Genomic DNA, 13,984 nt, shown 5'->3' on the forward strand with positions numbered 1-13,984 from the left:
TACAGAACCCTGCAGCATATGACCACCATATTATTGGGATGTAGTCATAGTCTAGTTGTTTGTTTTATAACATGGCATTGAGCCACCCTTTACATTCTATTTCTATAGTCATTCCGTCTTCATGCTGGGCAAGAAGCTTCATGGCTAAACAAAAGCGACCAGCCCAGTATGGTCAGGATACACGTTGTGTCTGGCTGTCAGCAAAGACCTTCAGTACCTATAACAGGACAGGATGTGCAGAGAGGCTGGAGGAATCCAATGAGACCGTGTTGGAATGACGCCGGTGAATGGTGAACAATGTAGCAGGGTGGTTGCCAGGCTTTATGGTCTAGGGTCACGCTCCCTACTCAACCCCCCCCCCCCCCCCCCCCCCCCGCCCCCACCCACCCCACCCAGCCCCTCTTCCTTCCTGTTAGGTACTTCAGCCAATAGGAACTGCGAAACAATGACTGGAACCTACATAGAAGCCCTGGGGAGGGTGTTAGTGTGTTGTTAGCTATGCCACAGCCACCTCAATAAGAATCCCTTTGAGGAAAATAAAGCACTCCATTGGTTTTGCTGAAATGAATTGACTATAGAAAGTGTTTTCATCACCAACATACAATGCTATCAGCCACAACAATATAGAATTATCATTTTATTGCTTAACTGTGGAGCAATGACCTCTGTATGGTTTCCTGTATGGCTCCTCTGTGTATGTCTGCCTGTATGGCTCCTCTGTGTATGTCTGCCTGTAGGGCTCCTCTGTGTATGTCTGCCTGTAGGGCTCCTCTGTGTATGTCTGCCTGTAGGGCTCCTCTGTGTATGTCTGCCTGTAGGGCTCCTCTGTGTATGTCTGCCTGTATGGCTCCTCTGTGTATGGTTTCCTGTAGGGCTCCTCTGTGTATGGTTTCCTGTAGGGCTCCTCTGTGTATGGTTTCCTGTAGGGCTCCTCTGTGTATGTCTGACTGTAGGGCTCCTCTGTGTATGTCTGCCTGTAGGGCTCCTCTGTGTATGGTTTCCTGTAGGGCTCCTCTGTGTATGTCTGCCTGTAGGGCTCCTCTGTGTATGGTTTCCTCTAGGGCTCCTCTGTGTATGTCTGACTGTAGGGCTCCTCTGTGTATGTCTGCCTGTAGGGCTCCTCTGTGTATGTCTGCCTGTAGGGATCCTCTGTGTATGGTTTCCTGTAGGGCTCCTCTGTGTATGTCTGCCTGTAGGGCTCCTCTGTGAATGGTTTCCTGTAGGGCTCCTCTGTGTATGTCTGCCTGTAGGGCTCCTCTGTGTATGGTTTCCTGTATGGCTCCTATGTGTATGTCTGCCTGTAGGGCTCCTCTGTGTATGTCTGCCTGTAGGGCTCTTCTGTGTATGGTTTCCTGTATGGCTCCATATCCGTGCTCTTGGCCATAGTGGGAGCGGGATGCCATTGATGCACACATCAGAGACACATGCAGTACAGCATCATGTGCCAGGTAACAACAGGACGTGTCAGCGACACCCCACCAACAGTGGGCCAACAGTCATCCATCAGAACTGGCTTTGATATTGAAGGGGAGCTCCCTAGTGGACCACTGACACTGAATGACAAACCTGTCTGAAGGAGTTATAGAGCTGCTGATCCCTGTCCCCCACAGTATTCATGCAGCTGACAACCAGCCAATGAGAGACTGGGTTGTAGAACCCTATTCCATCTCATTAAATATTCAGCTACTGCAGCAATGTTCTAGAATGCTATGACCAATGCCTGTTCTATTATAGAGATGTACTAAGCATTCCATATATGTTCTTCAAACTGCATGTATTTTCTTGAATTTAGGCTGAGCTCTGGGGTGAATGTTGACAATGTGCACCTCCTGGGAGATCTCTGAGCGTTTTGTACGTCCTGAACAACCTAGCACAATGCCGAGTCAGACAGGCGTTTCCTGTTCCAACTATATGACTGCAATAAAAAGCATGGCAACTGAGCCATTCTGCGAGCCCCTAGCCAGCTGTCATGAAGGGATGGAGTCTGGGGCGTCACATATCCATTACACTAGAGGTGGGCAACAAGTATGTAAGGATGAAGGTGGGGGGGTGGTCTGGAGGAGGGGTAGTTTGGAGGGGGTTGGTCTGGGGGGGTAGTCTGGAGGGGTGGTCTGGGGGGGGGTTAGTCTGGAGGGGTGGTCTGGAGCGGGGTGGTTTGGAGGGATGGTTTGGAGGGGGGGTCTGGAGGGTAGGTCTGGGGGGGGTCTGTAGGGGTGGTCTGGAGGAGGGGGTCTGGGGGGGGCTTGCACATTGACTCTTTAAGAACATCTATGCCTTCAGAGTTTATTACAACTGCTACAGTGGTATAGACCAAGGTCTCTGTTACAGCTGGGCCCTGACTGAGACCAAGGTCTCTGTTACAGCTGGGCCCTGACTGAGACCGAGATCTCTGTTCCAGCTGGGCCCTGACTGAGACCGAGGCCTCTGTTACATATGGGCCCTGACTGAGACCGAGGTCTCTGTTACAGCTGGGCCCTGACTGAGACCGAGGTCTCTGTTACAGCTGGGCCCTGACTGAGACCGAGGTCTCTGTTACAGCTGGGCCCTGACTGAGACCGAGGTCTCTGTTCCAGCTGGGCCCTGACTGAGACCGAGGTCTCTGTTCCAGCTGGGCCCTGTGTATACATGTTTACACATACAGTTTGATTAAGAAACTACACAAGACAAACAATCTTCGTTCTTCACCAAGTAAATACCCCCCCTCCCCCCATTAGATGTGACGGTGGATCCGACCTGGTGGAAGATGTTGAAAGGAGGTGTTTCTGAATACTGTGATGAACAGATAATGATGTACACCAATGACAACTTTAATTGTCATGCAGATGTGTAGTAAGACTCTACTGTGTTTCTCTGTGTGTTCTATGGTAGGTTAGTGTGACTGTGTTTCTCTGTGTGTTCTATGGTAGGTTATTGTGACTGTGCTTCTCTGTTCTGTAGTAGGTTAGTGTGACTGTGTTTCTCTGTTCTGTAGCAAGTTAGTGTGACTGTGTTTCTCTGTTCTGTAGCATGTTAGTGTGACTGTGTTTCTCTGTTCTGTAGCAGGTTAGTGTGACTGTGTTTCTCTGTTCTGTAGTAGGTTAGTGTGACTGTGTTTCTCTGTGTGTTCTATGGTAGGTTAGTGTGACTGTGTTTCTTTGTTCTGTAGTAGGTTAGTGTGACTGTGTTTCTCTGTTCTGTAGCAGGTTAGTGTGACTGTGTTTCTCTGTTCTGTAGCAGGTTAGTGTGACTGTGTTTCTCTGTTCTGTAGCAGGTTAGTGTGACTGTGTTTCTCTGTGTGTTCTATGGTAGGTTAGTGTGACTGTGTTTCTCTGTGTGTTCTATGGTAGGTTAGTGTGACTGTGTTTCTCTGTGTGTTCTATGGTAGGTTAGTGTGACTGTGTTTCTCTGTGTGTTCTATGGTAGGTTAGTGTGACTGTGTTTCTCTGTGTGTTCTGTAGCAGGTTAGTGTGACTGTGTTTCTCTGTGTGTTCTATGGTAGGTTAGTGTGACTGTGTTTCTCTGTGTGTTCTATGGTAGGTTAGTGTGACTGTGTTTCTTTGTTCTGTAGCAGGTTAGTGCAACTGTGTTTCTCTGTGTGTTCTATGGTAGGTTAGTGTGACTGTGTTTCTCTGTGTGTTCTATGGTAGGTTAGTGTGACTGTGTTTCTCTGTGTGTTCTATGGTAGGTTAGTGTGACTGTGTTTCTCTGTTCTGTAGTAGGTTAGTGTGACTGTGTTTCTCTGTTCTGTAGCAAGTTAGTGTGACTGTGTTTCTCTGTTCTGTAGCATGTTAGTGTGACTGTGTTTCTCTGTTCTGTAGCAGGTTAGTGTGACTGTGTTTCTCTGTTCTGTAGCATGTTAGTGTGACTGTGTTTCTCTGTTCTGTAGCAGGTTAGTGTGACTGTGTTTCTCTGTTCTGTAGCAGGTTAGTGTGACTGTGTTTCTCTGTTCTGTAGCAAGTTAGTGTGACTGTGTTTCTCTGTTCTGTAGCATGTTAGTGTGACTGTGTTTCTCTGTTCTGTAGCAGGTTAGTGTGACTGTGTTTCTCTGTTCTGTAGCAGGTTAGTGTGACTGTGTTTCTCTGTTCTGTAGTAGGTTAGTGTGACTGTGTTTCTCTGTGTGTTCTATGGTAGGTTAGTGTGACTGTGTTTCTCTGTTCTGTAGCAGGTTAGTGTGACTGTGCTTCTCTGTTCTGTAGCAGGTTAGTGTGACTGTGTTTCTCTGTTCTGTAGCAGGTTAGTGTGACTGTGTTTCTCTGTGTGTTCTATGGTAGGTTAGTGTGACTGTGTTTCTCTGTGTGTTCTATGGTAGGTTAGTGTGACTGTGTTTCTCTGTGTGTTCTATGGTAGGTTAGTGTGACTGTGTTTCTCTGTGTGTTCTATGGTAGGTTAGTGTGACTGTGTTTCTCTGTGTGTTCTGTAGCAGGTTAGTGTGACTGTGTTTCTCTGTGTGTTCTATGGTAGGTTAGTGTGACTGTGTTTCTCTGTGTGTTCTATGGTAGGTTAGTGTGACTGTGTTTCTTTGTTCTGTAGCAGGTTAGTGCAACTGTGTTTCTCTGTGTGTTCTATGGTAGGTTAGTGTGACTGTGTTTCTCTGTGTGTTCTATGGTAGGTTAGTGTGACTGTGTTTCTCTGTGTGTTCTATGGTAGGTTAGTGTGACTGTGTTTCTCTGTTCTGTAGTAGGTTAGTGTGACTGTGTTTCTCTGTTCTGTAGCAAGTTAGTGTGACTGTGTTTCTCTGTTCTGTAGCATGTTAGTGTGACTGTGTTTCTCTGTTCTGTAGCAGGTTAGTGTGACTGTGTTTCTCTGTTCTGTAGCATGTTAGTGTGACTGTGTTTCTCTGTTCTGTAGCAGGTTAGTGTGACTGTGTTTCTCTGTTCTGTAGCAGGTTAGTGTGACTGTGTTTCTCTGTTCTGTAGCAGGTTAGTGTGACTGTGTTTCTCTGTTCTGTAGCATGTTAATGTGACTGTGTTTCTCTGTTCTGTAGCAGGTTAGTGTGACTGTGTTTCTCTGTGTGTTCTATGGTAGGTTAGTGTGACTGTGTTTCTCTGTGTGTTCTATGGTAGGTTAGTGTGACTGTGTTTCTCTGTGTGTTCTATGGTAGGTTAGTGTGACTGTGTTTCTCTGTGTGTTCTATGGTAGGTTAGTGTGACTGTGTTTCTCTGTGTGTTCTATGGTAGGTTAGTGCGACTGTGTTTCTCTGTGTCTTCTATGGTAGGTTAGTGTGACTGTGTTTCTCTGTTCTGTAGCAGGTTAGGGAGCCACACAAAGTTCTGTCTGCCCTCAAGGCAAGATTCTCCCCAAAGAAAAGATACTTCCTGGATTGGGAGCCTCTCTGGTTTACAACTTCCTTCTTGTGGTGACAATCCCACCAAAATATGTGTCAGGTTGTTGAACAGGAGTGATGACGTTCTACGCACATACAACTGGAGAAGCTTTTGGTCCTGGGGGGAGGTGTACTTATTCTCCTAACGCTGACAAGAAACCAGAGCACGTGCTGCGATTTGTGCTCTCAACGTTAGTCGGATGAAAAAAGCACACCGCCTTCTCTGACCCACAAGTTAGAAGAGCTATGTGCTCTAACACTGAGCTCCTCGTGCAGTATGGCTTCATAGTACGTCGGCCATTACTGTACAGTCATGTGGCAGTTGAACCTCCCTCATAAACAAACTGGGTGGTCAAAACACTCCAACAGGAGATATAGTGACCCGTACACTCTTCTCTATCGACCCGACGCTCCAATAGGATTCATATAAAATGGGGGGGGGGGGGGGGGGGGGGGCTGCCGTAAATCATACGTGTAGTGAAAGTTACCATAAGTTCTGTTTTATTAGACTCCCATTTTAACCTGCAACTGATGGCACACTGACAACAGGAAGCAGCCCATAAGGCCAGATGTTTGATTAATTTTCCCATGCAGTATTTCTGGCGCTGTTCAAAGAGGACGTGTGTGGACCCATGGAGGACACAGCTGCACGGCCTCTCTCCCTAGCAGTCAGTCAAATTAAAGCTACTGTAGAACAATGCAACAAACACTACATAGTTGACTTGCGTTTCACTCTTCCTCCCTGGCAGCAAACCCTCATTTAGGCTACAACCTGCCACAATCGAACCGTTTGTATGCCAAGCGCTTGACACTTTAATTGTAAGAGGAAGCGTTGTTCTTAATCCAAACCATTCATAACACGACAGGATGACAAGGTTAAGAGACCATAATAACAGCACAGAGGTCCATTTCATAAAAGTGACAATCTACAAGATGACCTTCCTATTAAGTAGGAACTCTATTAAGGAGAAACTGTATTAAAGATCAACTTTATTAAGGAGAAACTGTATTAAAGATTAACTTTATTAAAGAGGAACTTTATTTATTTAGAGCTAGAGAGAGAGAGAGAGAGAGCTAGAGAGAGAAAGAGCTAAAGAGAGAGAGTGAGAGAGAGAGAGAGAGAGAGAGAGCTAAAGAGAGAGTGAGAGATAGAGAGAGAGAGAGAGAGAGCGCTAAAGAGAGAGAGAGTGAGAGAGAGAGAGAGAGAGAGCTAAAGAGAGAGAGAGCTAAAGAGAGAGTGAGAGATAGAGAGAGAGAGAGAGAGAGCGCTAAAGAGAGAGAGAGTGAGAGAGAGAGAGAGAGCTAAAGAGAGAGAGAGAGAGCTAAAGAGAGAGAGAGTGAGAGAGAGAGAGAGAGAGAGCTAAAGAGAGAGAGAGTGAGAGAGAGAGCGAGAGAGAGAGAGCTAAAGAGAGAGAGAGCTAAAGAGAGAGAGAGCTAAAGAGAGAGAGAGCTAGAGAGAGAGAGCTAGAGAGAGAGAGAGAGAGTGAGAGGGAGATGAAGAATTAGGGTGAAATTCCACAGTGTGCAATCACAGCAGCTAGATGTGTGACCTGTTACCACAAGAAAAGGGCAACCAGTGAAGAACAAACACCATTGTAAATACAACCCATATTTGTTTATTTATTTTCCATTTTGTACTTTAACCATGTGCACATCGTTACAACACTGTATACAGTTCAAGTCTAAGTGTACATACATTTAGGTTGAAGTCATTAAAACTCTTTTTTCAACCACTCCACAAATTTCTTGTTAACAAACTATAGTTTTGGCAAGTCGGTTAGGACATCTACTTTGTGCATGACACAAGTAATTTCTCAAACAATTGTTTCCAGACAGATTATTTCACTTATAATTCACTGTATCACAATTCCAGTGGGTCAGACGTTGACATACACTAAGTTGACTGTGCCTTTAAACAGCTTGGAAAATTCCAGAAAATTATGTCATGGCTTTAGAAGCTTCTGATAGGCTAATTGACATAATTTGAGTCAATTGGAGGTGTACCTGTGGATGTATTTCAAGCCCTACCTTCAAACTCAGTGCCTCTTTGCTTGACATCATGGGAAAATCAAAATAAATCAGCCAAGACCTACAAAAAAAATAGTAGACCTCCACAATAATCTTTCTGTAAACAATTCATCCTTGGGAGCAATTTTCAAATGCCTGAAGGTACCACGTTCATCTGTCCAAACAATAGTACGCAACTATAAACACCATGGGACCACGTAGTCGTCATACCGCTCAGCAAGAAGAACCGTTCTGTCTCCTAAAGATGAATGTACTTTGGTGCGAAAAGTGTGAATCAATCCCAGAACAGCAGCAAAGGACATTGTGAAGATGCTGGAGGAAACAGGTACAGAAGTATCTATATCCACAGTAAACTGAGTCCTATATTGACATAATTTGAAAGGCCACTCAGCAAGGAAGAAGCCACTGCTCCAAAACCGCCATAAAAAGCCAGACTATGGTTTGGAACTGCACATGGGGACAAAGATCGTACTTTTTGGAGAAATGTCCTCTGGTCTGATGAAACAAAGATAGAACTGTTTGGCCGTAATGACCATCGTTATGTTTGGAGGAAAAAGGAGAGGCTTGCAAACCGAAGAACACCATCCCAACCATGAAGCACGGGGGTGGCAGTATCATGTTGTGGGGGTGCTTTGCTGCAGGAGGGACTGTTGCACTTCACACAATAGATGGCATCATGAGGCAGGAAAAATTATGTGGATATATTGAAACAACATCTCAAGACATTAGTCAGGAAGTTAAAGCTTGGTCGCAAATGGGTCTTCCAAATGGACAATGACTAAAAGCATACTTCCTAAGTTGTGGCAAAATGGCTTAAGGACAACAAAGTCAAGGTACTGGAGCGGCCCTCACAAAGCCCTGGCCTCAATCCTATAGAACATTTGTGGGCAGAACTGAAAAAGCGTGTGCGAGAAAGGAGGTACAAACCTGACTCAGTTACACCAGCTCTGTCAAGAGGAATGGCCCAAAATTCACCCAACTTATTATGGGAAGCTTGTGGAAGGCTGCCCAAAACGTTTGCCCAAGTTAAACAATTTAAAGGCAATGCAACCAAATACTAATTGAGTGTATGTAAACTCTTGAAAAAAAATTGCTGAAATAAATCATTCTCTCTACTATTATTCTGACATTTCACATTCTTAAAATGAATTGGTGATGCTAACTGACCTAAGACAGGGAATATTTACTAGGATGAAATGTCAGGAATTGTGAAAAAACTGAGTTTAAATGTATTTGGCTAAGGTGTATTTAAACTTCCGACTTCAACTCCATATACATAATCTAACATTTGTAATGTCTTTATTCTTTTGTAACTTCTGTGATCTGGTTTACATGCTATCATGTTTCTCATCTCCACAATGCCATTTGACTCACACTTCAAAGCTGACATCTTTTTACGAAACACTTTAGAGACAGCGCATACAGTTGTAAACAGAAAAACATGGAGATTATTTTCTGAAATGTCAGACAAACATGCTGTCAACTTACAAATCACAGACAATTGCTTTTTGAATATTTTCCCTGAAATATTGAAACAATATTAGCCATGCTTTCCTTAACAGTATGACAGAATCCTAAACAATATGACAGAATCCTGAACAATATGACAGAATCCTGAACAATATAACAGAATCCTAAACAACATGACAGAATCCTGAACAATATGACAGAATCCCAAACAACATGACAGAATCCTAAACAACATGACAGAATTCTGAGCATTATGACAGAATCCTAAACAACATGACAGAATCCTGAACAATATGACAGAATCCTAAACAACATGACAGAATCCTAAACAACATGACAGAATCCTGAACAATATGACAAAATCCTGAACAATATGACAGAATCCTAAACAACATGACAGAATCCTGAACAATATGACAGGATCCCAAACAACATGACAGAATCCTAAACAACAAGACAGAATTCTGAGCATTATGACAGAATCCTAAACAACATGACAGAATCCTGAACAATATGACAGAATCCTAAATAACATGACAGAATCCTAAACAACATGACAGAATTCTGAGCATTATGACAGAATCCTAAACAACATGACAGAATCCTGAGCAATATGACTGAATGACAACCATACTTAATATAATGTCCTGTGAATGATTAGCTGCTGGTCCTGGTCAAGTGGCCGGGGTGTGAAGTGAACCGACCAATGCAGTGTCAGAGAGGAAGGCCAGAGCTGAAGGTTATGCCTGGTGTGACCGTCTGGTGTCTGACTCAGCCATCGGCCTGGGGTCTGTCTCATGTTACCACTGAACAGGGGGAGGGAGAGAGAGGCTCTACCCAACAGTAACACGAAAAGCTACCCTGATAACAACAAGTGTTTATATAGGAAGGGAGCCAATGATACAGGATATACATACCCCCCATGACAGAGGCTTGTAGACAGGATATACCCCCCATGACAGACAGGATTTATACCCCATGATTAAGGCTGGCAGATAGGATACACCCCATGATAAACAGGATATACCACCCAAGACAGAGGCGTATAGACAGGATATACATAATGATAGACAGGATATACCCCATGACAGAGGCTGGTAGACAGGATATACATAATGGTAGACAGGATATACCCCATGACAGAGGCTGGTAGACAGGATATACCTCATCATAGACAGGATATACCCCATGATAAAGGCTGGTAGTTAGGATATACATAATGGTAGACAGGATATACCCCATGACAGAGACTGGTAGACAGGATATACATCATGATAGACAGGATATACCCCATGACAGAGGCTGGTAGACAGGATATACCCCATGAGAAAGGCTGGTAGATATGATATACATAATGATAGACAGGATATACCCCATGACAGAGGCTGGTAGACAGGATATACAGTGGGGCAAAAAAGTATTTAGTCAGCCACCAATTGTGCAAGTTCTCCCACTTAAAAAGATGAGAGAGGCCTGTAATTTTCATCATAGGTACACTTCAACTATGACAGACAAAATTAGAAAAATAAATCCAGAAAATTACATTGTAGGATTTTTAATTTATTTATTTGCAAATTATGGTGGAAAATAAGTATTTGGTCAATAACAAATGTTTATCTCAATACTTTGTTATATACCTTTTGTTGGCAATGACAGAGGTCAAACGTTTTCTGTAAGTCTTCACAAGGTTTTCACACACTGTTGCTGGTATTTTGGCCCATTCCTCCATGCAGATCTCCTCTAGAGCAGTGATGTTTTGGGGCTGTTGCTGGGCAACACAGACTTTCAACTCCTTCTAAAGATTTTCTATGGGGTTGAGATCTGGAGACTGGCTAGGCCACTCCAGTACCTTGAAATGCTTCTTACGAAGCCACTCCTTCGTTGCCCGGGCGGTGTGCTTGGGATTATTGTCATGCTGAAAGACCCAGCCATGTTTCATCTTCAATGCCCTTGCTGAGGTTTTCACTCAAAATCTCACGATACATGGCCCCATTCATTCTTTCCTTTACAAGGATCAGTCGTCCTGGTCCCTTTGCAGAAAAACAGCCCCAAAGCATGATGTTTCCACCCCCATGCTTCACAGTAGGTATGGTGTTATTTGGATGCAACTCAGCATTCTTTGTCCTCCAAACACAACAAGTTGAGTTTTTACCAAAAAGTTCTATTTTGGTTTCATCTGACCATATGACATTCTCCCAATCTTCTTCTGGATCATCCAAATGCTCTCTAGCAAACTTCAGACGGGCCTGGACATGTACTGGCTTAAGCAGGGGGACACGTCTGGCACTGCAGGATTTGAGTCCCTGGCGGCGTAGTGTGTTACAGATGGTAGGCTTTGTTACTTTGGTCCCAGCCCTCTGCAGGTCATTCACTAGGTCCCCCCGTGTGGTTCTGGGATTTTTGCTCACCTTTCTTGTGTTCATTTTGACCGCATGGGGTGAGATCTCGCGTGGAGCCCCAGATCGAGGGAGATTATCAGTGGTCTTGTATGTCTTCCATTTCCTAATAATTGCTCCCACAGTTGATTTCTTCAAACCAAGCTGCTTACCTATTGCAGATTCAGTCTTCCCAGCCTGGTGCAGGTCTACAATTTTGTTTCTGGTGTCCTTTGACAGCTCTTTGGTCTTGGCCATAGTGGAGTTTGGAGTGTGACGGTTTGAGGTTGTGGACAGGTATCTTTTCTACTGATAACAAGTTCAAACAGGTGCCATTAATACAGGTAACGAGTGGAGGACAGAGGAGCCTCTTAAAGAAGAAGTTACAGGTCTGTGAGTGCCAGAAATCTTGCTTGTTTGTAGGTGACCAAATACTTATTTTCCACCATAATTTGCAAATAAATTCATTAAAAATCCTACAATGTGATATTCTGTATTTTTTTTCTCATTTTGTCTATTATAGTTGACGTGTACCTATGATGAAAATTACAGGCCTCTCTCATCTTTCTAAGTGGGATAACTTGCACAATTGGTGGCTGACTAAATACTTTTTTTGCCCCACTGTACCTCATCATAGACAGGATATACCCCATGATAAAGGCTGGTAGATAGGATATACATAATGGTAGACAGGATATACCCACAGAATGCCAGTCACAAACAATGGCTATACCACATTGAGTAAATACAGTAATACTGTATACATCATCATATTTGTGTTGAATTTAACAGTGATTCAAGCATTCCAGAGGTTGTGACAGACAGTGAACATTGAAAAGTTACTATCTCAGAGTGAAACCCTGATGAACCATGCTAATCCCCATGTCCTAACAAGGTCGGCAACAAGATATTCCCAGGTGTTCCTAAAAAAAGAGATTATTGGACACAATGTAAGCGTCAGCTCACTCTCAGTTATGTACGGATCACTGCTTAAAGGGGCCTGGGGATAGACTGACAGGGCTTTTGTAGCCATGGAAACAGCAAAAGTCAGTATGTAAAATGTAATTAAGCGCTAAAAGATCCAACAAATCCATGTGTTTACTGTCATAAAGACAGAGCAGCCATGTTGTATCTTAACAAATAATCTGGTCAAACAGTTTCATATAGATTTGACTGCTAATAATATAGTGGCTTCTATTGCTGCTTAGTGTAGAAAAGAAGAGGCAGAGCTACTGTAAAGAGGTACAGTGTAGAGATACAGTATAGAGATACAGTGTAGAGATACAGTATATAGATGCAGTGTAGAGATACAGTAGAGAGGTACAGTATAGAGATACAGTGTAGAGATACAGTATAGAGATACAGGGTAGAGATAAAGTATAGAGATACAGTGTAGATATATAGTATAGAGATACAGTGTAGAGATACAGTATAGAGATACAGTGTAGCGATACAGTAGAGAGATACAGTGTAGAGATACAGTAGAGAGGTACAGTATAGAGATACAGTGTAGAGATACAGTAGAGAGATACAGTATAGAGATACAGTGTAGAGATACAGTATAGAGATACAGTATAGAGATACAGTGTCGAGATACAGTAAAGAGGTACTGTAAAGCCTGCTTCTCCTTAGGATTCTTGTGGAAAGGCTCAGCTTCAGCTGGTTCTTGGTGAAACACGGCACCATGTACCATGTACTACCACTAGGGGGCAAAAGAGGTTCAAAAATATCTTATGACATCATCAATGGCTGATTCATTGAACATTAAATCATTAAAGGGGGAGGGACACCCCAAAAAAACACAAGAAGTCTGAAATTTGACTAGAGACTTAAACTTAAAGGTTGTAAATTATGGATTTGGTACAGGCCTACAGGACAGACCCACAACAAATACTTGTTTATTATGTGAACAAGATGTTGCATATCCTTTCATTTTCCCATTGAGTTATGATGGCTTTATCATGATTGATTCTCAATGAGAGATAATATATTTTAATTTTCAGATGATCTATGCTAGTCTTTAATGTAGTGAATAGTGTTTATGTATTGCATCTGACAGGGTTGACTCTCCCCTTAAGTTTTAAAGTGTACCTCGATCTCTGTCAAGATCAGCAGATAGTTGAAGTGGGATGGAAACAGGATTCGGGGGCCTATAAATGAGACAGCACATATCCTTCATAAACACAAAGGGTGCTGAGATGGTCTGTATTAAGTGTTTCCTGTCAGTGTGGGATGTTGGCGTAGCTGTGGTGCGATGCCGGATGCCCCTGGCTTGCAGCTGCTCTGCTGCGCCCAGCTATCTGCTCTGCCCTGCTGTGTTCTAGCTCTACTGTGTTCTGCTCTGCCTTGCTGTGTTCTACTCTGCTCTGCCCTGCTGTGTTCTAACTCTACTGTGTTCTACTCTGCTCTGCCCTGCTGTGTTCTAACTCTACTGTGTTCTACTCCTCTCTGCCCTGCTGTGTTCTAACTATACTGTGTTATAACTCCACTGTGTTCTACTCTGCTCTGATCTGCTGTGTTCTAACTCTACTGTGTTCTAACTCTACTTTGTTATAACTCTACTATGTTGAAACTCTACTATGTTCTAACTCTACTGTGTTCTACTCCACTCTGCTCTGTTGTGTTCTAACTCTACTGTGTTCTACTCCACTCTGATCTGCTGTGTTCTAACTCTACTGTGTTCTAACTCTACTTTGTTATAACTCTACTGTGTTCTACTCCACTCTGCTCTGTTGTGTTCTAACTACTGTGTTCTACTCCACTCTGCTCTGTTGTGTTCTAACTCTACTGTGTTCTACTCCACTCTGCT

The sequence above is a fragment of the Oncorhynchus clarkii genome, chromosome 22, assembly GCF_045791955.1.
Source record: "Oncorhynchus clarkii lewisi isolate Uvic-CL-2024 chromosome 22, UVic_Ocla_1.0, whole genome shotgun sequence".
In the NCBI taxonomy this organism is placed as follows: domain Eukaryota; kingdom Metazoa; phylum Chordata; class Actinopteri; order Salmoniformes; family Salmonidae; genus Oncorhynchus; species Oncorhynchus clarkii.